A 26,756-nucleotide genomic window follows, 5' to 3' on the forward strand; every position below is an offset into this window, starting at 1 on the left:
TTCCCCTTAATTTGCTAATGCCAGACAGGCAACACAAGTTGTCCCTCATACACAGTGTGACACTGCAAGTCAAAACATCTCTTTTCAGTCCCAAACTCTGTACCAGCCCCTCATTCCTGCTCTGCAGTATCCGGAGTGCTATTTTGAATCCTAGCCCTCCCTCATGCAACCCAGAAGCTATGCCAAACCTGGGGGGCATGCAGGAAGGGTGGTCTGTGGCACCCACAAATGAGACCAAGAGTGTGAGACCAGCACATTCATTTTCTCTCATCACCTAAGGCAGCAATGCAAGCCCTCTTCCCTTTCTCCTCAAATCACAGTACCCCAAGCCATCCTCCTGGTACTTTCATGCATTTGAGACGACAGAAAGTCCTCTAGCTTAAGAAATGGAGCCTGGTGAGTGATGACAAAAAGCTGCTGTCTGACCAGATGACGCCTCTCTCCATGCTATGCCATCTCCTCACAGGCAGACACAACACACGCTCAGAACTGTGCCAAAGTAAACAGGAGCAGTCACAAGTGGACAGCAGGGGTGTTCCTGGTGCTGTGGGGTAGCAATGAGCAGATCAGACAAGAGGGCACTGAGATGATGGATGTAGGCGCAAAAGAACACTTGTGCATGGAAGATTGAGGGCTCTTCTGTCCACAGAACAGTGGAGATATTAGGAGCATCAAAGAGAGAGGTTTGGTATACAAGTGGCTCATTTTGGACCATCAAAATCCCCTTCACTACCATGTCATCAACTTCCAAAGAGCTGTGATTTCTTCTGTAGCCTTATCTATCCTTCCACTGTAATTAAACTGTGTGCCTCTGCTCGATCCTGACACGTTCCCCCCCAGTTGAATTACTGGTACACAATGCAGCCCAGAGGAGTCACAATTCCCAGATTATTCCAGCTCACAAGAGACCATGATCCAGAAGGTCCCAGGTACAGACATGCTTAAAAACATCCTGAGGGAGCTGTCACACTGAAGAAATGCAGAAACGCAAATTGCAGAAGTAAGAATTTGTGGCTGCTAATAGTTTCTCAAACAAGACAAGTTCACCAGACTGTTGAACCTACTGATAACCAGGACAAAAATGTCTTGGATGCTGTGATACTCATGAAAACCAAGATGTTACTTTGCCTTGGCAGTGGTTACAATCTATAATCCAAGCCAATCTATCTGCTTTGCTTCTGGCATCATCTGCATTACTCTGCCATGCTTGGAAGCTAAATGGATAAGCATGATTCAGTGCCCACCCAAGGGGTTTGTGTGTGGCCTCCAGAACAGGTGAGGTTGTGCAGCATCATTGATTTACCCCTTCCTTGCTCACAGACACAGCCCTGAACTCAAGCTAAGAAGTAAAGCCACAGACAGTGCCCTCTGGATACTGTGGATCTCACTCTGGGATCACAACGACCAACGCAGAACAAGTGTTATATTGTACCCTACAACCCCCAGGTAAGAGCACCATTCCACAGGGGCCATTATTAAGTGCTTTTGTGGAGCTATGAGCCAACACATGGGAGTCTAACAAGGTTTACAACAGTGCCTGAATGCTCCAGATTTCTGCCTGGAGAAGTGGAAGCCACTTTGGGGCTGAATAATCCAGGTGCTTCCTGAAGGCTTCAACAGGCATAACAGAGAAGCAGGAATGGGAGGTTGATCTAACTGACATTAGTTACACAGACCCAGCACTGTGGCCAGTGTGCCTCAACCAGAAAGGAAGATAAAATCCCCACCATAGATAGCCTACAAATTCATGTCTGATGCATACTCCTTTTTTTGCACCATACCACCCAAAACCAGGGGCAACTGTTCTCAAAGATGGCAGGACTCTAGATCTACATTCTTCTGAATAATGGGAATATTCAAATGTTAGTACAGACTCAGCTCATCAATTTTCTTCCTCTACTGACTTTGAACAGGAACCTTAAAAACATATACCATAAACTTTGGAGAACGGGAGACCTCAAGAGGATATGAAAAATTTGAGTGGGACCTATCTTGTGACTAAAGCATACAACTCCCCTTTGTAACAGAACTGCACGCCTGCTCTCTTTCTGGACAGCATCTAACATACAACCAACTATTTGTGATAATAAATCACAGCAACAGTTGCCCATTGTGTCTTACACATAGCAAGGTGCACATGTGGAAAAAAAAAGCTCTTGAAAAGCTTTTTTGACATAAAAGCAAAAGACCTACTGAGACCTCTCCCAAATCAAAACCAATATGTCTGTCCCAAGGCAAGTTTTGATCAAGGAGAAGAAAGAGAGTCATGAAAACCACAATGACATTAAGACAAAACTATTGGTTTCACACAGACAGACTCCTGGGTGGCAGTATGAAGCCAAGAAAAGAAAGAATGGGTCTTTCATGGATAGATGGATCACAGAAGGGGAACATGCTACACAACCAGCAGTTCTGAAGGGAAGATGATATTTTCCCCTTTGGCTGTCCTGAGCAGACAATGGGACCAGCAGCGTTACGATCTAAGACAGACAATGGACACAACAGACAGAGGCACGGCGGCTCTGTCTGCAGAGCAATTATTTAAGTGGAGAGAGTCCACACAAATTATTTTTTTTTTTGGAGGGGGGAATTTGTTTTTGTTGTTTGTTTTAATTGAATTCCATCAGGAGGGCAAAAACCAGCCCTGCTGAAAATACCCCGTTCACAGAGATGCTAAAGGACACCCAGCAGGTTCACAGCCGCTGCATAACACATCCCAGCCATCCACGATTTTAATGCTTAGGAGGTGCAGGCTGCGCTGTATTAATATGCAAAGTGTGCCTGCCTTCCCAATTAAATGGAAAATGCTATGATTAAAGGCAGTCAGAAGATATTAGATGGATAGTGCTGAACTATGGGCTTTATTTCCTACACATAGAAGCCCCACAGGAGTGCTGATGGAGTACATGCCAGGGAGATTACCAAAGGCGAAACAGAGCTGGGAAAGGAAAAATGCTTGAATACGTAGAAGGAGAAGAAAATGAGGAAGCTGTTTACAGGAGGATTGAATTAACACAGTACCTCATTCTGGTCTCTCAGACGCGGGCCCTCTGGGCCACACATATCTGGAGGGAAACCAAGCACCGCTGCTCATAGAAGCCAAATTCTGGCACATCATTTTGAGGGAAGAAGGCCTCAGAAGCTGAGTGATTCACAGCATAAGGCCCAGAGAGCTTCACAATTCATGGCTGCACAACCCTGAGGCAAAGCTCAGAGGGGACAGGCCTCTCTTATGCCCCCTCTTTCCCTGTTAGCATCAGCATGTTCTCCTCTACCACCTATCTGGGACGGGCGAAGAAAACACAGTGGTGAAGTACAGCATGCTGGATAATTTACAGTCAAACCCATGAAGATGAGAAGATAAACCAGGAAACATTAATAACTGATTGTAGAGTTCCCTTTGGCTTGCTGTGAAGGGCTTGCTCTAAATCACCCACGTGGCTTTAACCCTCCTGGCTCTGCTCTGCATCCCAGCCCCAGGCCACGGAGCCAGTTCCCCCCACTTACTCTTCCTTCCTGTCTCTGAACACTGCTGCACCCTGTCACTGGCGCACTCTGTGCCCGTGTTTCATGACTTGCATTTAATTAAAAGAGATGGCAAAGTCAGGTATATTTATGGGGACTTCTAATCCTCACACTTACATTTTCAGTTGCTATGGGTTTCCTTCCAGAGTTCGCTTTTTCTCCCCCGCCCCCACCATGTAATGTGCACCAGAATAAAGTCTAATAAATTCTGCTATGTAATTGGCTGTATATTTTAGGGGTCCATCTATCCCAGTGCTGTGAAAACAGAGGCCTTCAAAAAATTACTGTAAGGACAGAAAACCCTAGGGGAGGGAGTCCAAAGTGCTTTATTTCCTCAAATGACTGCTGCTAAATTGTTACAGGTACGAGGCTGGAGTGCTGAGTGGAACAAAGCCCGAGCAAGTGGCAGCTGCGTGTCACAGGACAGCACTTGAAGGAAAGCAGTTGCCAGAAGTTGCACCTTTGTCCAAAAGCAGAGTTTGCTGTCCTGCTTTGCCTGTCTGAGAGCAAGAGCCCCACCACAGGGGCGAACCAGAGGGCACTGCACGCCTGCCCAGCCTGGGGTATACTAATGCAGAAACTCTTCTAGTTCTAGTTCTCTTCTAGGTTCTAGTGCTGCTCTCACCTGCTAACACTCCAAAGACACTGAAAAGCTCATGATACTCTTTAAATGAACCGCTTCCACCACAGACTCTCCTAGAAAGGTTGGGAAAAGGTCTCCACATTTTGGGGAATACAGAACTTTAGCTGCTCTTTGTCTTTAGGGAGGGATTCCTTTCAGCAGCAACGTGCCCCGAGGTGCAGCCACACAGAGGAAAGGATGCACATCACTTATAGACTGCCAGCCTAGCTCCAACGTGGGTTGGCAGAGCCGTGTGTAACGATGGTGCATGTTACTGACTTACCCCCTAACTACAGAGCTGGTCTTAACAGGTAGGATGCAAAGTATGTTGGAGGTAGCTGTGTCTGAGGAAGCCTGCACTGCTGTCTGTTAGAACCCTTTTGGAGATAAAGAGAAAATACTCTTTCAGTACTCTGCAAGAGTATGAAATACTTCCCTTCTTTTTTTTTTTCCTCGTGTGCATTATCTGGTGGGCTAACACATACAACTAAGGAGTGTTAAAAAGGTGACATTTATGTAAATGAAAGCACTAATGATACATGAGCACTGCGTGCTGTATTTGAGGAGGCAACTCCACTCAAAATATTAGAAATACTCCTAGCAGCTCCAGATCATCACAGAACTCTCTCCTACAATGACCTGCAAAGAGGAAATGTGCATACACAAAAAATTATCTGACCTGTTCTACCAGCATTTAGGATGACACATCTCTACTGACGACAACAGGAATCGTCCATATGCAATGACAGCACTCACAGATGGGCCTGCTGCACCACTCTGAACGTGTTCAGCACTTAGCAGGATTTACTGGTTGTGATCTTTCTTCACACACAAGGAAACCCTTCTGCATGAGTACCCACACCTAATATCAGCATAGCAAAGTCTCCCCTCATATCCAAATTCCCACCGACCTATAGAAATGTCAAATCCCCCATTCACTGCTGAATCCAAATAAAACATTGCAGAACAAGAGGGAGGGAGAAATTAGATTGCCTTTGGGTTGTTCATTTAAGAAGAAAAAGACATAAGAAAAGAGGAAGGAATTCTGTGAAGTTGGGACATAGGTGCCTACCCCAAAAACCACACAGAATTATGGCCAAAAGTGTATGCCTGAATGCCACTGCACAAACTCTTCTATTTTTCTATCATTTCTCCATGATGTTAGCAGAAGCTAACACCCCTTAATTCACAGTTTTCCACATTCTAAGTTTATGCCCAATGTTAATGTTATTTAAATGTCACCTTATTTTTTTTCTTCTCTCTCCTGTGAATTTCATGCTGGGTTTCTTATTTCCCTCCATTTTTTAAAGAATAGTTTATTAAGAAAAGCTGACTGTACCTCCACTCCGTCTGCTGGAACAGCACTGACGAATAAAAAACCCACCTCACAGGAGACAGTTTTATTCTGTTGATCGGAAGTCTGCCAGCCCAATTTATGACTGGACATAAGATCTCCAAATCTGAATTTATGTGTTGTAGTATAACGACAGGTCAATGAGATTAAAAGTATGTTCATGAGAGAGCTGTAAGGCAATTTGAGTTTCATGGTTCTGTGGTGATTGGGCATTCAGTCTAAGAAAACCTGCGTTAATAAAACACTTGCAGTCCCCGGGAACAATCTGCACATTATTCATTATTGCAGCCTGGCTGCGGTCGCCTTCACCAACACCCCCTCACCATAAAAAAAAAAAAAAAGAGAGAGAGAGGGAAAGCAAGTCTCCCCCTCCTCCCTATTCAGATGAAGCCATCAGGGAGATAGTGCCATTGATAATGCATGGGCTGAATTAACAACAGAATCACTTTTCTTCCTTATCATATGGTTCACATAATCAGAGTGGGGAGGGGGAATGGGAGGGGAGAAGAAAAGTCCAAGCCTCACATATGGGTCTCCCCCACCAACTGAAAAATATATGGACTAAACACAGACCAGCAGCTTCTAATCGCATGCAGAGTCACTCCCTTGCCTTCAAGGAACCCTGTTTATTGAAGAAACACCACCCTACAAACCTTAAACACCGGGCTTAAATGAGTCTTAGCCAGGTCACACAGGCTTGCACAGGTCATCTGAATCAGAGCAAACCTGCGTAAATTGTAGACGTGGGCCTCTCAGCTGCATCTGGATCTAGGGCCAAAAAGCCTTGCCGTTCAGAATACAGGCTGCAAAATGGGGCTGGGTTGGCCCACAGGTTGGATGCAGCAACTCCTGCAAACTTTGGGTTCAAACTCAAATATCTCCCAGGGTTGGAACCCAGACCAGGATTTAGGTTCAGTACGTTACCAGGATAACTTTCAAGTGAAGCTCAGATCTTGATCCAAAGTTACCTGTGGGCTCAAAGTTGTTTGCTTCTACCACTCTAGCTCACCCTGTGTCTCCCTGCAAATAACTACTAGCTCAAGCCCAAATCAAATTCCTCATCTTGCTTTGGCATCACACCCAAACTCCTAACTACTCCTACCTAATACAGGAACACTGCCACCCTTCAGATTACACAAAGCACCATATAAACTGAAGGGAACCTGCAGCTAATCCAAAAGTCATCAACTTTCCTCTTTAAAAGGTTTCATTCTTCATCAATGCTTCTTTTCTTCATCATCATAATAAAGATTTTAAGAAAGATCAGAGGATGTAATCATTTGGTGGTAGGGAAAACGTTCCATGCTTTGTTTCCATATAGACTCTGTCTAAATAAACCAAACTCCTCACGCTCCTTTTCCCATGCAAGTGCGTGGCCAAAATTCACCCTGGCCTGATTTAAGAAGGGCTGAGAATCCACAATTCTAGTATACTTCAGTAATTGCTGTAGGTGCCCAGCACTTCTGACTATTAAGCACAAATGCTGAAAAACTAGAGAGCAGAAGCACATGGACCAGCAGCCCTGAGGACACAGGAAGGACGTGAAGAAAGGAGTCTGAAAAGGGACAGGGCCAAGAGGAGATGACGGGGAGTGTTGTTTGGGTTTTTTTTTCCTGTATATTTTCATAAATAAAGGTTCAGTCTCCTGCTGTTTGATCATTCCGATAACTATGCAGTGAGGTCCCAAACCAGAGATCCCTGTGTACCTACAGAGCTGTTACTGCTGAGGGGCCAGAAAATGTTTGTTGAGTAAATCCATCTCTGATAGGCAATGAGATACCAGGACGTTCCTGTTTCATCGTTGTTTAATCTGTTCTGTTGTCAGGCAGGGCACTGGGCCAGTAAAAGTTCCCATTGCCTCAGCTTCAGGGGTGGACTGGCTTCAGAATTTATACAAATAAAAGAAGAAACGAAAAGCGCCGGCAGCACCAATCTGATTACAGAGTCATTTATTTTCTGGTCGTTAATAATTTGTGCAATAAAAGATTGCGTGCCTTTCTGAGTTAGTAGGAGTTATTGGCACAAATTTCCCTCCACACTGGTGTGAGTCTGTGCTTGGAACATAAATTATTAGTTTCTTATCGCACTCCTCCTCATTTTTCATGCTGCCACAGCTAGATCGCCAGAAGCCAACCCCTCAGTCTCAGTCTTATTTTATGCTGCATGAGAAAGGCAGTAAAGATGGCTATTCCATCTTTAATTACACAAACTCACTTTTGCATTGCCTCTCCCCCAACCTTCCTCCCCACCCGAACACCGGCAGGTGTGTGCACTGTATTGTGTCTGTGTGTGTGCCACTGTCTGTGGAGATAGGCAGGGACTCTGCTATCTGCCAGCTCCATTTCTAACAAAAGCATTGTCTTTGACTACGCTCAGAGTAAGGAAATGACAGGCTTCCACCATCCTGCCAGCTTCTATCAGATATCTGTTTGGAATACTAGCAAGAAAGTTGCATGCGTGCATCTCTGTGTGAGGATAAAAGGAGACTGGAATTCATACCACCCTTGAAAGAGTAGGAGGAAAGTACTGGCACAGAATCGGGTTGTACACAAGATGGCTGTATCTCCAGTTGCAGCTTAAGAAGTTTGAGCCTTGGATGTAGCTGAGGAATGCTTGGGCTTTCTCTTCCTATAGCATTAAGCAGGTGAGTAAGAACACCTCAATGCCCCTCTGTAAAATGGATGCTTTACTCACATTTCCAGAGTAGTTGAAGTTCAGTGGGGGAAATACACTAAGGATTAAAACTCATTTAAAAGCTACCAAAACATCCTTCTTGTTTCTCTGACACACAGCACTGAAATGCTCTTTGGTGATGCTAATTGTTTTGTTAAATACAGCAGTTCACATACAAACTACACCAAAATCCTTGGACCTTTCCATATGTCAGCCTCATGGTCTTCTCCCATTCAACATGTCCCCTTCAGTTGTGTCCCAGGAACATTCGCACCAACATCTGCTTAACTTCAAAAGAGCGTGTCTGGCATCTGCAAACGTACCTGCCAAGAGCTGTGCAAGCCATAAGCTTCAACAGATAAGTGAAGTCAGGAGGTGCAGGAGTAGCTTTGCCCTCTCTTCACTGAAAGACAACTACCCACCAGTTCAGAGTGCTTTTCTATGCAGCACCCATTCACAGCAGTCTGTGGATCCACATTCTCTTACTCTCTCCTTACACACTCTAGTCACTCCTCTGGTCACAGCCAAAGCCCACTACTCTCCCTCCCAGATTCCTGAAATGCCAAATACCTGCTGCATAAACCAGGCTGTGGGAGGCCAAGAATGATTGTGCACGCTGGAGGTGTCTTTACAACGTGGTAACGTGCAACAAGCTCCAGTGGAGCCACATGTTGGAGATCACGGGGTGTTTTATTCAGCTTTACAGAACGCTTTCTCCTGCCAATATGGCTAAGCACAAGCAGCCCTACTGAGGCCTGATGTTGTCTATCAATAACAGAATGATGTGACACGCTTAGGGCACCCCTGCGTATGTATGTATGTTACAAGGAACACATGTTCCTCCATTCCGAGAAGATTTATAACAGGGGTCTTGGGCAGGTACAGCACACACATAAGGGTGTACTGTCAGTTCAGGAGTGATTGATGGCTCGGTGCTGGGCATGTCTCTGGTGATTATACTGCATCGGTGAGTCACTGATCATTTCAAAATGATGCTTATGTCTACAGGGTAACATCCAACACATCCATGGTTCACGTTATGTTCCAAACGTCCACCCTGAATTCTTATGATCTGCTGAAGGAGCGTCACTAGGGCTCTGTTTCACTGGGTTAATTTCTGTCAGAATCAAGAGCAGCCTTTCCCCCCACAGCACAGCTAAAACCTCACTAGCCACCAGCAGGTAATAGAGCTGCAGAGCAGCACACCATCCTCATCAAGTGTAGCAGGATGCCCACCCCACGGTAGTTTAGGAAGGCCATGTGCTGCAGAGCATCCCCCAGACTGCTATCAAACTGAAGTATTGCTCACACACAAAACCCCAGCCCACCTACTGCTATCTCACTGAGTACCTATGTTAGAGAACTCCCTGCTCAGCCCCACCCAGGAAAAAAGTCTGTGCTGAAAATGTTAATACAAGAGGGACTATAGCTGCAGTCACATTACAGCTGTAACAAGCATATTTAAAACAAAAAAAATGAATGTAAACAAAATAGTTGCATGCTTTATCACTTATCAGATCTGCCCTTGAAAAAATTCAAACACCAGCATCACAGAACTCCTTCAGAACAAAGATTTATAGATCACAGCAGCAACCTCGCCAGTCTATCACAAAATTACACTAATGGACAGCAAAGAGAATCTTTACATTACCAAAAGCAATCATTTTGCACCGTGTATGTGCTCCTGGTTATTGGATACAAATCCTGGGCTTCTCCCCGATTCTCTCACTACCAGATTCACATACCCCGTGCTATTTGGCATGGGATATGTATTTGCCATCACTACTCTGATTTTTTCCTAGCTCGCTCCCAGTTTGGACTCTCCAGTTTATAGCTGCAGACTAGGCTAGAAAAAAACATCTATTTCCTTTTGAAATCAAGGATTGAGATCATGACTGGAAGCAGACACTGAAAAAAAAAAAAAAAAAAAAAAAAGAGTGAGCAGAAGGTTACTCGGCTGCAGAAAGACCCATAAATAAGGATGAAATAGAGCCACTGGGTTCAAACCCAGATCAACCCAGAGGGTACCCGAAACCAGGGCTTCTGATTCACCGCATTTAGAAGAGAGGCTGACTGTCCCTTCAGGACCTAGAGACCCAAAATCCTGGGAAATTTATTTTAAGTCCTTGGGACAGGCAAATTTCTATCCTTGGAGAGAAAAATACTGAAAAAAACACTTAACTGAAATCTTCTCAGGCTTTCACCAGGCCCCCAGATTGTCTTACAACATTTGGCGCATTAGAGGACAGTTCCCAAGTGCTCCAACAAGCACATCACATCTTCACTCTTCCTAGGAGCCGTTTTAAGATATTTATCACTCCTTTTTCCCCTTCCCAAGAGAACTCCCTTTATCACAACCTATTCCAAGTTTGTTTTGCTGCCATCAACACCTGCCAAGGCCATGCTTTCTGTAAAATAAGTTGGCAGCATGCCACAGGCAGGACTTGTCAAAATACTGTCTCCATGCTGCCTCTTGGAGGACCCACAACTGGTGACATTTCCACGCCCTCCCCAATTCCTCAGTCACATCCCTCACTGAGACAGCTGGCCGAATACCAGCTCTCACGCAAACCAAACTGCAGAAGTGTTTAAAATTTCTGGTGAAGCAATGACAAGATGTTGAGGGGAGGTTACAGTGGAATTTGTCCAGCAAAGTTTCTGGGGGTTTAAAAGCAGCAGACAGATACCTCAAGAAATTACTTGACAACCAACATGGAACTGGACTTCAGAGTCCAGTTAAAGGTTAAAAGCAGGCTGACAACTCTTCAGTTGAGCAGTCTGGTTGCAAACCATTCCCAACCAAGTCCCTGGAAATCCAGTCTGCACCATTTGCTCAAACCTTGCCAGCTTAATCTGAAAAATAACAGACAAATGGTCCCTACATGGCTAAATGCTATCAGTGCAGGACCAGCCAGAAAGATAAATTAAGCAGCACACGTGGCTGAGACCCTTTAAAAGAAACTGCGCTTCCTATTTTCACATCTTGAAACCTCAACACTATAGTAGCAACACTGGCAGGAGTTCCCCAGTCACTCTCTTCCTAAGAGGTCAGCACCTCAAGCAAGATGTCCTTCTCCAGATCCCTTTCTCTTCTTTTTTTTTTCCTAGAGCCCAGCATGCTGTTCACTTAAATTCATGGTGCTTTTTTGCACAGCAATAGCAACCATCATCTCAAGTTCATGAAACACTTGGCAAACAGTCCTTTCTCAGCTTTCCGGTAGGACTGTGGGGAGCTGGGGAAGCACCAAACATGGGCAAATATTACTATGATTTCTGATGTGCGTTGCAGTAATGTCAAAAAACCCCCATGCTTTAGTAGCAGTGCCCCAAAGTACTAAGAACCTCATAAAAACATTTTGCTATTCAATATTCTTGAATATTTTAATACATAGTTGAATTTCCAAATCAATTCCTTACATCTATTCTGCTGTTGTTTTTACTTCACAGCTTTCATTGCTTTTTATTTGCTGCCTTAACCATTCTGTGCACAAAGAATCAGAAAAATCAACTTATTACCCTCAATTTGTCTGTGGAAAAACGAAGGCACAGAGCAAGCATTTAGCATTTCAGAATCAAGAGACACACACAGCAGAAAACTGTTTTCTTACACACAAGCAGCTCCACATGACCAGACTGTTCTAAAATGGACTGTGCATGTTACTTACTACCTACTAAGCATAAAATAATTCAATTCTCTTCCTTATATATAAAGATACTTGACTTTAGTATTTCTAGAAGGGGAACCGTTTTCCCCCATTTCTCCCACCCTTCCCATTCTGAGCTTTGCACATATCTCCGGAAAAATCTGCCACTGTGCACGCACAAGCTGTATTGCACTTAATGAGGCACTTCAGGTTCAATGAGGTCCTTCATCTTTTCAGTTCTAGCTCTGTGCTTCTCCCTTCCAGGCATCTAAGCTGGCTCCCGCACGATCTTCATTATGGTGCTTCTTTTTCCTTAAGTTATAGCTCCACGGTTCCCTTCCCTCCTGCCTGAGGCAAGAGGCTAAAGGGGTTAGAACTCCCGGGTTCAGTTTCCAGATCTGTCACCGTGCTGTTGTGAAGCTGACAACAAGCCAGGAAGGTGGCATTTTTCAAACTTGGGTGCCTAAATTCAGGCACCTGACACAGCCTTATTTACCGGGATGATAAACATCTATAGCTCTTATTAAAAAAGAGCAATAATTATGACAGTATCCAATGTCTCATACTTCTGTCTCCCCTCCCGCTTTCACATTTCATTAATCCCAAATCTGCATCTCCCCCTTACTTTAATTGCCAAAGCTAATGCAAGCTTTATCTTCAAACCCACTATAACCTATACTCCCAGTTCTTCTGGAAGCTACACTCTACTGCCAAGAAAATCTTCACATGTATGCCTAAAAGGTTAAATGAGAACCACAGATAGGGCTTTCTGCGATGGAGCAACGCATTGACCCACCTTCCCTAATCCATTCACCGCACAGCACCGCAGTAGGAAATAGAAGCTTCTTTAATTTTCCTCCTTGGGATCCACAGTACTTTTAACATTCTCAGCACTCCAAACAGAAAGAACAATAAACATGCTTGGACTGTGGACTATTGCATGTATATATAAAAGTTTACCACGGCTCAGTTTTTAACTGATCTCACAGTAGGTCCATAAAGCATGAAATCTGAACTTTCCAACCAAGTATTTCACATGCACGCCCTTCCTACAGACCTGTAAGCCGCTCATAAAAGGCTCTCTCTATCTGTAGGGTGACTACACACTTTTTTTAAAAAATGAGAAAATATGTACCAAAATATGTGTGTTATAGATATTTGTAACATTTCAAGGTGTCAGTTTGGTGCCGCGTGGGGGAGAATCCCCAGAGACGAGCCAATACTTGATGACACTGTACGAGTCTGGTTCTACATCGGCTGGACTTTGTGAGTAACCGGATTATCTCTTCCATGAAATCTAAACAGCTAGGGAGAGAGGTTTTACCCTAATCCTAGCGCCATCTCTGGGAATGGTTTATCGTGCAGAATTACTCCACAATGGGATTGGGAATTAGGGGAGGGTTTTCTTGTTTTCCGCTGCTAGCTTCTCCATTAGCAGAAATCGGGGTTCCCAGCGGGGGCAGCACCCCCGGGGCCGCGCCGCCACCAGCTCCAGCCCAGCCCGGAGCCTCGGCACCGGCCTCCCGGAGCCAGCGGGAGACAAACGGGAGGAAAGCCAAAGCCGAGCGGGGGCCGGTTGGGCCGGGCTGGGCTCCGGGAGCGCTGCCGGGGGCCGGCGCGGGCTGGCGCCGCCCGGTCCCCCCCTTCCCCGCCCCGCCGCCCCCCCGGGGCGCTGCCGCCGCCGCCGCCGCGGTCGGAGTCTCCCTGGCAGCGGAGCCGAGACGGCGATGAAGCCGCCGACACGTTTTAATTAGCGCGGCGGCCCCGGCCGCTGCCTCCCCCGGGGCACGGCACGGCCCGGCCCGGCCGCCGCCGCCTCCGCGCTCCCGGGGCGGCCGGGTTCAGGCGGGAGCGGCGGGGGCTTAAAAGGGGCGACAGGCTGGAAACACAAACGGCTACGAAAATGTCCGCACCCCACCGAGAGCCCCCGAGGCTCGCGTGGAGCGAGCAGCGGCTGCGAAACACGCGAGGTGGGTGCAGAGCAAGGCGGGGAAGCCACGCACCGGGTGGGTGTAAAACCCCGCCCTGGCATCCACGGCTGGGGGTACCGAACCCCCCCAAAGGTGAAACCCAAAGGTACTGAACCCCAACAAAGGTGAGACGGTGCTGGAGAAGTGTGGCGAGGGCCTGCAGAGCCTGGCAGGAGAGAGCAGAGCAGCTGGCCTGCATGTCCTACTGCGACACACGCGGGCGACCCCTCAAAAGAGCAGAACTAAAACGTGGAAGTTGCCCGTGCAAAATGCAGTCAACGCCTTCGCCGAGAGCACGGCCCCAGACAGCCGTCTCCTGTGCGTGCAGCCGCGGAGCACCCACCTACAGGAATCCTCAGGGCAACGAGAAGAGAGGACGGCGTCGAGCAGGGTGGCCTCGTCCTCCGAGCCATCAAGATGCGCTGCCGGCACAGGGTGCAGGGGACACACCGGAACACTGAACCATTACTAGTATTTTGCGCATCAATATCAGTGCTTTTCTGATGATTTTAGCAAGGAACAGCTTCCATCCTGAGATTTGGACACATAGGTGTGAGACACAGGAAAAATCTTCTAAATTATGCCGCGCTCCAGCTGAGTAGGAAACGGCCTCCAAGCACTGGTGTTGTGGTAAAAGGGTGAAGGCACGATCAGAGCCCCATCCCTTCAAGCCACATCTGCCAGAAGATTCTCCACACCTAGCAAGACCTTTCACGGAGGCCGTGGCACTAAGCATATGGTTTCAAGATTGAGTTTTCCCCCCCGTTTATCCTACACTGCTGCCTGCTAGCCGCCGTCTGCAAGCAGTTGGTGCCTGCAAGTTGAGGCCTGTAATAATTAGTGATAAGAGAAGCCTTCCATTGTACCTTATGTGGTCATGTCGTACCCAGTTGTGTATGGAAGTCTCAAAGGGGGGAATATTAAGAAATTCTTCTACCAAACAATGTATTTAACAAGGCCTGAGTGATTAAAATGTACAGAGAAGATATCCTAACCTTGAGAATAGATACATCCTGGCAGAAATGCTCAAACAAGGTGGATAAGAACAAACAGCTTGGCCGGACAACAGAGTTGGGAAACATCCAAGGAGAAGAAATTGTCCTCAAAAGACTCGTGACCATAAAAGGGAAAAAGGAGTACGGTGCTAACTCCCCAAACGACCACCCAAGACCCCCGTGCATGGGTAGCGTAGTTTTGCTACGCCAGCATTATGTAAATGCAGTAGATAGGCAGAAAGGTGGAGACTTCTTGGAAACTGTATGAATATTCATGTATTTGAGGTACATAAAGGATGAACTTTTGTTTTAGTGTGTGCACGTTGTTAGGTGGAACGATGCCCCGTGCATCCAGCGCTGCAATAAAGAGTGCCTGCCTTCGAAAACTCCAAACTGAGTGTTAGAGAGCTCCTCTGCTGGCTTTTACGGTGACACCAGCAGGATGTACTGCGGAGCTGTAAGTTACACCCATTCATCCCAGTCCTCGCTGCCACCCACCAGAAGCTCTGCAACATCAGATATCACACAACGACCCAAGGCTCAAGTTCCTGGTCCCTCTTCTTTCAGTGTGACGGACCATCTTTTTAAGAGAGACGGGTCTCCACTGCACAAGAGATGAAACCAGGGCAAGCATCTTATTCCCTTGTTCCCTTTGTTTCCTGGGAAAATAAAAAGATGATGGAAGTTGTTTCCCCTGTGCATGTTCCTTTTTCCCTCTGTCAGCACTTCCCTTAATCAGAAGATCTGATGCAATCCCACAAAAGCCAGCTAGTTTAAAAACTACATTAGGACTAGGAGTGTGTTTTAATCACCACCTTGTCTGACCTGACAGGTTTCGAATATGTCCTCCTTCTGGCTTCATTTTCAAACAGTTAAAAAATATTTCCTATATAAGAGGAAGGGCTTTTTGTATTTCAACGAGACAGTTAAAAATCTCACTCATTTATCATCATGGTCCCACTTTCAATTTTGCCTTCCTGGAAATCATTTTGGGATGGGAAAGACAGATTGTATCTCAAGCCATGACATTTCAGCAAAATGCTATCACTTCTCATCACAAAATGATGGTGTTTTGCCCCGTATCATCAAGTCATATATTGAGGAGAAGATTTTTTTTTTTTCCCCCTCTCTCAGGTTTGCATTGCAGAAAAAATTAAGCATAGCCATCTACAAAATATCTGACTAGACTCAGCCTAACACCGATCCAAAAATGGGACAACACTTACACAAACGTGTGTAAAACTTACACAAAAAACCCCCAACTTACACGAACGTGGTTATCAAAATCCCCTTCTACTTGATAGTACAAGGATTGGGGAAAGAAGTAGTATCTCTCAAGCAACATTCAGCTCTAGCATAAAGGGATATGACACCTATTAAAGTGGAGTTGTGTCCACTTTGCTACGGGAAGGCATTCGATCTCATTATTATGCAATACATAGGAACCAGATGTGTGGAAGGAGCTGTTATGCCTGGAATATTTAACCTCAACTCTAAATATACATCCTGACTTCAAACTGTTCCAAGTCACTACTTCAAGAAAGACTTTCTTCAGAATGAAGCTAATTTTCAAAATCAGATACTTTTTGAGAATAAAAGGGAGGTATTTGACATCTGATTTTCAGAGCTGCGGAGCCTTGCCACAGGTTCCCATTGACTTCCCCCGGAGTTACAAAGGTGTCTGGAGAAGGACTTGCAGACTATACTTGTTTCCATGCCAACAACCACAAAAAAGGGTTATTTCAGATACAGAGTAGCTAATTTTCAAACGACAAAACTATCTGCCATTTAAATTATGTTTGCTTCTCCTAAGTGGCTAAGGGGGGCTTAATCCATATTGTGGAGTAAATACCTGCAATATTTTATTATTAAAATTTAAGCCGTTTTGGAATTACAGAAACATGAGAAAGGGGCTTTGTGTTTATGCCTGTAGACCTGACGCAGGCAAACTTTCCAGTAGAATCTGAGGTAATTTTACCTGAGCGCATCCCGGTGTAAGAACCTGTTGGCCAGGGACATGATGCCAGCCCTGCCAAAACAGGTGAATAAAAAATGGCAATGAGATAAGCACGGAGAATTTTAGTCATACTGCTGTGCAAGCAGGAGCCAGGAGGGAGCAAGAGTCCTGACAATGCAGATCTCATTCTGGCAAAACTCTCATTGACTTCAGCAAAAACTTTGCCTAAGGAGGGGCGGCAAATTTCACACCTCATAATGAAATTCATCTGCTCAGTACAAAGGGCCAATTCATCACATCAGAGCAGAGATTCCTCCCTGTGCAGATAGCATGCTGTTAGCCTCTTCCTGCGGCAAGAAGCTGAGGAAGGCTGGAAAATAGCACTACAGTAAACCTGTAGGATTCTGCTCCTCGGTCCATCCCACAACTCACCTGGAGGTGGCCCTACCACAGCAGTGAAGTATTCCCCAAAACTCAGGCCTCTGCTACGTACCAAGCGCACACTGGCCCCGGGAACCCAACCCTCTTCCTTGCTGCGCTAGCTCAGGCACACTGAAAACCAGAAAGTGGCAACTAGGTTAATCTCTTAATTTCAAAAAGTTATTTTAGCATACCAATATCATATTTGGGAGAGAGAGAAGAATTTGATTTTATCAGTACAACCCTTAAAAGGATGCAGCTATACCATCGTGATATGTGCTTTGTCTTAGCATGGCTCAGAGAAGTTATATGGCTTCAATTACATTGGTACAGTCAGTGGAGTAAAACCCTTAAGTACACAGGGCTCATTTCTGATCTAAAATGGAAATGAATTGTCTTAAAGGCGGTTTTGTGGGCCCTCAGCAGACATGATTTTAACTAGCATGTGGGTCATAGGTACAAAGAACACAGGACTGCAGAAATCTCTGTTCAAGCCTTTGCATCATTTGTTCTTTGTTTCAGGCAGGAAAATCCTGAGCAACCGACTCATTTTTTTTAATACCAGAAAAATGCTGGGATGCAGCTCGCACTGGGAGAAAAAATGGCAGGGCTCAGAGCCCTCATGAGCAATTGTTCATTGAGAAACTCTGCCAGGAATTATAACTTGGGGGGGTGGAGGGGAGAATGTGGAGCAGAAGAGGTCCAAGATGATGTGAGAAAATAATCTCTTTTTAAAAAGAGAGATGGGAAGAAAATAGTTGCTCCCTAGAAGGGTTCTGAATGCCAAGTTTCAGCAGTTTTCAGTGCCACATTATAAACCCCTGAAAAACGAGATTTAAGGCTTCTTATCAATTAGATGGACTACCCTTTGTGCTCATAATTTTTACAGAATTGCAAATGCTTCTAACTCTCCTCTTCTCCTAGAGTCAGGGGGGGGAAAAAAAGCCCTGAGGAAAAAGCTAAGTTCCTTTCAGGGACGAGCTGTTCATTCTTGAGGCAGAAAGCCTGGAGGGCTCTGTGCAGACCCTAAATAAAATGACAGTGGTGGCCCCACAAATTTGTTCCTCGGGTTAGCGCTCTAACTGACCCTTCCCCATTCATCATACCAATTCAGTCACTCATCGTGAATGACACAGCACGACACCACATGAATTATCTCTGACCTTCAGGAGGAGTGGCTGCTCCAGATCAGGTTGGGGTCATGAGGAGGGCAGGAGGGAGAAGTTGGTCTATTAGACCTGGGGATTAGCAGAATGCTTCAGCCTCCAGAGCAAAAAGGTGAAGTGTTCACGGCATGAACCTGCCCTCATGGCCCAAGCAACCGTCCTACAATCTCAGCCATCAAGCCCAGGAGTGTTGGGTGAGGTAACGGTATCTCGAAGATCATGAGAAGCCCATGTGAACTGCTTTGGGTGAGTCAACTATGGACACAGCAAAAATGCCTGTGCCCTGCTCCAGGCTGATTGCACCACAGAAGCCACAACCAGGATGGGTGACTGGGAACCGGGCAATCCTGGTGTCTGCTGCAGGTTGGCTTGCCCCAATGCCAAGGAGCTAACAGATTGTTGATGTTTCTGTGAGAAGCACAAATTGTTGGGCGTTTACCATGTGTCTGAAAGTTGTGCTTTGCTTCTTGTAGAAGGACAGAAGATTTGCCCCTAGATCACAGCAGTGCTCCAAGGAGTTCAGCATTCCGCCTGCCTCCCGCAGCCGACAGTGCTTGGTACTCCAAAGGAAGGTAAAGTCTTAGGACTCGTTTATTTTTGGGCCCCATCCTGACATTCCTACATTCAAAATTTAGGTGCTTTTTCTGTGTGTTGAATAACCAGATCTCGCCTATACAATATTATAATCTAAATGTCCTTAGATACTTTTAGCCATAGAGAATGCCTTAACACAGTTTAGTTCAAGACATCTTTCACACACAAAAGCTGTATGATGAAATATGCAAAAATAAATCTACTCCTTTCAGATGCTCCTTATCTCATTCAATGCCCTAAATTTTCAGCGTTATAGAAATGTTTAACATTAAGTAAATGAACCATACCACTGAATTCATTAATACTTCAAGTCTAGCAAACACTTGTTGTTTACAAACAGCTCCACCCAGATGAGTCTACAAATCTCGGTTCGGGTAATTTCTGAGTAAAGTCACCCATAATGCAATACTAGCAGCAGGATCAGGGCCTAATGATTTAATCCAGTTAAGAATTGCTAACTACTGGTGCTAGTGAATACAATGGGGCCATTCATGTATGGAAGTGTTAGGTGGATTGAGATTTAGAAATAAAATTGGGAGAGTGATTTTTCTGTAATACCAATTCAAATTAAACAATGAATCTAATAAGTTCTTGATGCAGACAAGCAAGAAATGAAAAGGGTTGCAGTCCCTTGAACATAGTGGACTAATCATGTATTTCATCTGCTCAACATTCATTCTTGGAAAATCCAAACTTAAAAGTTAATGCTGCCGTTTTTTATGTCTTTTTAGTGTGAGGGGTATCTACTGTCCATCAAACCACCACCTCTTGCCTAGTTATTTTTTCATATTTGTCCAAGACCATGGCATCAATAAGAACTGAAATGACACTGCTCTCATGTCATTATCTATAGGGAGATTTCCTTGTCACCAAGAGTAGTTACAAACCCCAGAAAATTCCCTCCAGGAACATGTAACATGGCAGTTTTAACCCAGTATTTATCCAGAATATTTACTAAAGCAGTGTTTAAGGAAAGGCATGTTATTCTGCATGGGGCACTAGGGAGGTCTACATCTCCTGCTTCCCCCAAATCAAACAAACCACAGAGCTAGCAGTGAAGTTCTAAATATTTCCATCATTCGGCTTCAGCCTGAGAGGGTGTGAGCGCTCCCCAGGATTTTAATTTCTACTCTACCTTCATGCAGGCAGAAAATGGAAATGAAGGAACTGCTCTATCGTTTTGGCAGGTGATTCAGCTTTCTTTGCTGCATCCTGGCAATTAGTTTGCATTATTACAACTGTAGGAAAAGCTACAGTTGCAAGTCTCTGCTTATGTGGGGTGGGTAGGGAAGCTAAAGGAGGACTCAACACTGGCAGCTGCTCCCCAAGGCACTGTGCCTGGGGCTAGACTCCATTCCAGTCTGGACTAGATTCCCACAGCACCATACAGTGTGTAAAAGGAGTTTCAGAGATGGTGCCTCCTCCCTGCCCCCTGCACAGAGGCAGCAGAAAAAAAAAAGTTCCTTGCATCCATCTTCTTGCCTGTGCACCTGTACAGGGTTAAGCATATTCCAACCCACTGTCTCATAACGTATTATGCTAGGGCATGACCTTACAGCCAGGGTACCATCATGCAGCTGCTGTCCTAGGAGAATGTCTATGTACTGATTCCCTGCAGAAGAAGGCAGGCTGGAAGGAAGAAAGAAAAAAAAACAATAACACAAAAATCTGCCAACCTTTACAGGAAAGAGATGAGCATGTAGATTCCTCACCAGTAATTCCATTAGAGATTATTAAATCTACTACCCCTAAATAAGGTCTTTGGCTTTTTTTTTTTTTTCTTCCCCAGTCTGTCCCTCCTTTGCCTGTTTCCTCTAGGCAGCCACCAGCACCAAGGTTCTTTATACATTATCTGAGCCTATTTTTTTTCTGGCAAAGTATATTCTCAAAAGAAAGCAAATTCCCAAGTTTCTGTTCTGTTGGCTGTAAGCATCAGAGCATGAACTGATCATACAGGAATCAGGATGAAACCCTGTATTTCTTGTATATAGTAATAAACATTCAACTGGGTACAGAATATGACAGGAGAGATTGTGAATTGGTGTTATGACTGCAAACAGGAGACAAGTTTTGTTAGATTACATCTGTAATCCTTTAGCATAGGAGAAGTCACTATCAGGAAAAGGAGAGACATTACCCATCACCTGGCACGGAATAACACACCCTGACTGAGGCATCCCTAATGAATTTGGTCTCCCATCCTCCTTCACTCTCTCTTGAGTTTGCCACTGTTAGTTTTGCATTTTCTGCACCATTATATGCAACAGTGGTGCTCACACAGATAGAAATCCTCTCTCAATTAAATGGGATTTTGTCTGTGAGTACTTGCTCACAGTATGCTGCTGTTATCACCCTCTTCCTCAGGTTCTGTTGTGGGAGAACAACTTTGAGTGGGTGAATGTGGACACCATGTTCTGAAAAGAAACCAGTCAGTATGAACTCTGTTCTGCTTCTTAACACTCATGCCACAGCCAAGAGCTATCCACCACAACATCACGAACAGGTAATTCTGAGAACTGTTAGTTTCAGCTTTACCATCTGCCCCTCCGACAGCCAAACTTCAACTCACGAGGAGATTAAGAGTTATCCCATATGTTGAGGGATATCGGATCAGTTTAAGGTGTGATTTTAAGCAACTGAAAAAGGTTTCCCATTTTGAACCAGACTTTTTTTCAGTTTAATTTATATCTCTCCAGCTCTGCTCTTTTCGAATAGCATAAAGATGTATCTTGTAGTCACCTGAGATAATGTGGTCAGTGTTATAATGAGGTTTTTTTCCTCAGCTGCTATATTATGTTCAAAGAAAAACAACAGACGCTCTGTCTTTTTAACATTACAGTAGGTATCAAAGGAGTGCCCTGGGAAGGTAGGTGACCTGCAGAATGATTTCTCTATTAGAGTTTAGTCCACACCGTGAAAAGATTGAGTAGCTCTGTCATACAGATATATCAAAAATAGCAGACCTGCTTCCAGGCACTGCTGAGGTTGTCATAATGCAACCTGCTTCTTCCATGCTTGGAAAGTAGTTTTGAAGATACCTTGTGATGCCACAGCAGCGCTTCTGTGGGACTTCACAATATGAGGTGGCTTAGTAAATTTGGAGAGAGAGCAAGAATAAAATTGCTGACCTTTAAACACACACTACATGTCAGGAAGAAGGCTTTGACTCAGAGTAGCCAACATGTCTACTCCTGGCTAGACGTGAGGAACACAAAGGGTCATGGAAATACCAGCTGCATGATGATAAAAGAATCACTTGCTACGAGGTCTATCAAGAGTAAGGCCAACCTCGCCTCCTTTTGTACACACCATCCTCCTCATAAGAAAGAATACAAGTTGAACATTCCCACAGCTGGCACAAAAGAAAGGAGAGTGGAGCTGGGGATCCATAACTGGGGTTAAATGCTGAACTCATCAAGGACATAGCAAGGATACACCATCCCCATCATGTTTATAAAGAAGGAGAGAGGCAATGCAGGAAGAGAGGAAGGGGACAAGGAAGCAAATAAATAAGGACAATGCACAATTTATGAAGACAAGAAGGTAGTAAGTGCTACTCACCCGGAGTGTAAATTGGTATTGATGTCACAACACAGCCCAGCCAAAAAATAATGATGATGATAATTTAGGGCTTGCACTATATCTCACTCAAGCCACAGTCCTATCCAACAGCAACTCTCACCCTGCCGCTTTCTTCCCCTTCTCTATTCATTGGTGTCCTCCTAAATCAAATACACTCGATGTTGATTTGATTATATTTCCTTATTTTATTTATCATCCATCGCTCACTCTTCTACTCTTCTCACAAGTTCTCAGTGGGCACCTCAGTCATTTTCTAGTTCCTGGCAGTACGCAGAGGAACAAGCCTGTCTTTAGGCCACAGGAATTAGAATCCTTACGCTGGTAAGGATTCATGCATCCTTTCCCAGCCCTCATCTGTCATCCTTTAATCTCGCCTGTTTTATGCTCCAGATCCTGGCTACCCAGTCCCAACTTCCCAGGTTTATAGCCCTGACTTACTTCCCTCCTGTAACATTTTACTGCTTGGTTATTGGCCCTTAGGGGCCTCATTTACACAAGTGCTGTTTTCGCTATAGTTAAGACTAATTCACTGGGTTACAGTTTGCTCTTACATCCTACATTCTGTTCAGTTCCCTGTCTCCTCTCTCCTGCAGGGAGGCAAAGGGTTTTCTAATGCACAGGAGATATTTTTTTTTTGTAAATTATGGTTATTAATCCCCTTTTGGGTGTTTCAAAGCATGAACTAAACTCTTCCCCTCTGTATAACATGATTCTGCCTACTTCTCTTTGATGCACATGTGCCCTCTGAGCCCTTCATGAGGTCTGGGGGACCTTGAGAAGGGGACTTCATCTGGGATCTGCTCTCCTCATGCAATGTGATGTTCTAGGGGAATGGCAGACCACAGTCCTGAGAAAGCCTTGGGAGCCAGATACATCCCCTATTTGTTCCTCTGGTCCAGCTGACAGTATTCTGTTCCTAGAATGTACATGCGTGTGTTTTCTTTTTTTTTTAAAATTTATTTTCATTTTCTCATTAGGGAAGGAAATACTTTCCTTGTCATTTCTGTTCATTTCTTCCCTAAAGCTTTATACAGTTACTCTATGACCATTAGATTTCTACCTTTCTAACATACACGCATGTACAGATACAGGTAAGCATAGGCACACAGAGAATATATATCGGTGTGAGTATATGGCTCATTTCAATAAATCTCCCTAAACAAGGCTCATTTTCCAGTGCTGCTTGCTTTCACAGCTCCAACTCCAGCTGAGTCTGCGATTTATTTTGTTTATGGACCAGTTTTTATATAAAAGCATAGCACAATCAATGCCCTTTTCTACACTGACTAAGCCAAAACCACAGAATCGCCTACAGAAAGACACGAGGACGCAGTCAGAGGCCACCTGGTCAACCTATGCGTGTCCCCCAGAGCTGTATCGAATATACCCGAACCAGAGAGGACAGGGGGTGCTACGGAGAACGGGTCAGTGTGATCCATGGAAGCTGCACAGCGTGACCTGGCTGGGGTTACATACCCAACAAGACTTGATTCAACGGCCCAAGCAAATGAAAGAGAAACTCAAAATCTGAGTCACATTAGAACCTCCCACATGCCAGGATCAAGAGCCTGTTGAATTGTGTTTCGGTAAACTATTTATCATGAGCTTAATTCCAAATAGCACCATAACAATATCAATTACATGAAAAATGAAACATCAATTTGTAAAGAATACTGTCTTTTGCTGTCCTCTGTTACTTTTACAGGATCAAAAGCTTATTGTCAACATTTATTAGATTTCCCAACCTATTGCAAGAGATAAATAGATATTATCCCTTTTTTTTGATAGATAAATTGTGGCACAAAGACATTAAATGAGTTGCCTAAGGTCATACAATGAACAGTTTAGGAACTGGATCACTGGACTTATTCTTTTCTTCTAATTTGTGTGTTTCTAAATGGCAAACCCTCCAGGGGTTTGGCACACACTTGCAAATGATTTTCCAAAACTACCGATACTGGCATAACTCCATTCCTTTAGAAGCCAATATGCTGTGAACAGAATTAGACCAACTTATTATCTTAAATGGCAACAAAGCTAAAGCAGCGTCAACTGGAGTTCAAAATCTCACCCAAATGTGGAATCAATACATCTCCAGAGAAAGTGACATTAGGAAAAAACAAAGTGCTACCTTGCAGCAGGCACGTATATATGTTCACGTGAGCCTCAAAACGTGTGTGATTATATTCAAGTTTTGTTCTTCATGGTCCTTCCTCTTTCTCCAAGTGCCTGGCATCCCCTTTTCCACCCTCAGAGATGTGCTGTGTGCTGCAATGTTTTCACTTGATGGTTGATGGAGTTCCCCTACATGGAGGTGGAAGGGGAAAAAGAAAAAAAAAAAAAGAAAAAAAAAAAATCACAGCTCTGTTGCCGCACATGTCTCCTTCTTGGCCTGGCATGACAACCCCAGCGCCCTTGCCAGGAACGCTCTTTGAGAGATAAGGGTGTGAGTGCTGCAGGATCCCCCTCAGGCCCAGCTGCCAGCTGGTATAGGCAGTAAAGAAACAACGCATTATAAATTCCTGCAAACCTCACTTGTTTCAAGCCACAGATATCACATCTAATGCATTCAGCAGTTAAAAATGAAGGAATCTGAAACTTGACACGTTTCTATTCAGTGGGCAATAGTACAGCTCCAGACTCCTTCGTCAAAACCCTGTCGGGTGGTCTAGCAGCAGCTACGTGTGGGGTTTGGAGACTGAGATCCCAGCTCCAAAGTAGGCTCATCCTGCATAATACTGGTCTCAGGAAGAACCATGCCCTGCCACCCAACCCTGCATTGACAAGGGGCTGATGCAGACGTATATATCACCCCAGAAGGGCTATGTCCTTAGTCAGCATCTGAACCTGAATGTTTCCACAGATTACTGTTGAAAAGGTGTCATATACTCCACCATTCCTGTATGTATTAAATACTACACCACTCCTTGGACAACACTGTAGAGACTTGGATTGGTAAAACTGACTATTCCTCCCTCAGTGAGCTCAGCTCACTGACTCCAACAGACCTATTTATATGAACAACAATTACTTCTCTGAAGAAGGGATTAAATCTCCAGCTATTAGACGCTAAAGTAAAAGCCCAAATGACAGACACTAATCTCTTCAGGGTATAAAAGTAGTTTTCAGATGGTACATTAACCGGCTGTGTAGCTTTTATCCAGAGAGTCCCCGTTCCATAATCAGAATGTGTATGCCCTGTATACCACCAGATCCCAGACCAACATCTGTAGTGCATGCATTAGCAGCAGTTTACCACTGCGCTTCTCCGTGCAAATTCCGTCGTTGGCAGCATTCCCTAACTCCTTCCAATTCATGCAGAGCAGAAGGGGGGAGCGCAGTAGATTCCTGAACGTGCATGCAGTGCTTGCTTTGGAGTAGACATGCGATACACTTAATTTTCTGAAATGTGTATTCAGACACAGGGGAGACTTGGTCAAGGTTTAAGGTGGCTAGTAACTGTCTCCAGCATGAAGACTCTAGGGAGGTCTGGAGACAAGTGTTCTAGGGACAGTGTACACATTGGAGAGGACATCCCAGGTGGTTTTCAGGGCTACAGATATAGATGTGTGGACTTAAGAGGGGGTGAAAAACCATTTTCTGCAAGCTTAGCAATCTTTTATGTCAACCCATTCGTTTGGAGGGAGAAGGACCCAATGTTCCATTTCTAAAGAGAGTCTGAATCTCAAGTGAGAAAGAGGTGTTGCATACCTCACTTCTGTTGATGATCCCATCGAGCATCAGCAGCGTAGAGGAGCTTTGCTTTGCAAGTTTCCTGCGCTCCAGGCAGAAGTTTTCACTCACTGTGTTCAGTGAACCTAGAATAATAAAGGGAAAACCTAAATAAAAAGTTCCGCCTCAGAGGCAGGTGCTGAAAAGCAGTTACTAAATGGGAAAATGGGCAAAGGTGCTCCCACATTTCCCATATAATCCCACTTCCAGCTAGGACAACAAGGCCTCAACTGGAATGGCACAGCAAAACGAATGCTAAGGCACTCCTTCCTCTGCAGTATGTTAGAGAAGATGACTAGTGGCTGAAAGTGCAAACGGATGCAAAACACAGAGACCTTAGTTGGAAAACTGAAAGCAGCAACTGAAAATGGAAAGTGAGGAAGAACTGAATTCTGAGTCAGCATTGCTGGAGTAATTCTTCTAGCCACCACTATGTGACCTCCCTAATAAACCACTTGAATAACAGCATGGGGACAAGGAAGAAGGTAAAACACCTTCAATGTTTCTGTATAAACTTGATTT

General features: G+C 44.7%; 1 protein-coding gene across 1 annotated transcript in view; it reads right to left on the reverse strand.

The window, feature by feature from the left end:
- Positions 1-24,996, reverse strand: part of SAMD11 (sterile alpha motif domain containing 11) — a 175,223-nt gene extending 150,227 nt beyond the window's left edge. Inside the window, exon 1 of the mRNA XM_074848458.1 lies at positions 24,634-24,996. The gene's annotated coding sequence lies outside the window, so the exon portion shown is untranslated. The remainder of the gene's footprint in view (positions 1-24,633) is intronic.
- Positions 24,997-26,756: the final 1,760 nt, after the last annotated feature.

Source organism: Strix aluco, chromosome 22 (genome assembly GCF_031877795.1).
Source record: "Strix aluco isolate bStrAlu1 chromosome 22, bStrAlu1.hap1, whole genome shotgun sequence".
In the NCBI taxonomy this organism is placed as follows: domain Eukaryota; kingdom Metazoa; phylum Chordata; class Aves; order Strigiformes; family Strigidae; genus Strix; species Strix aluco.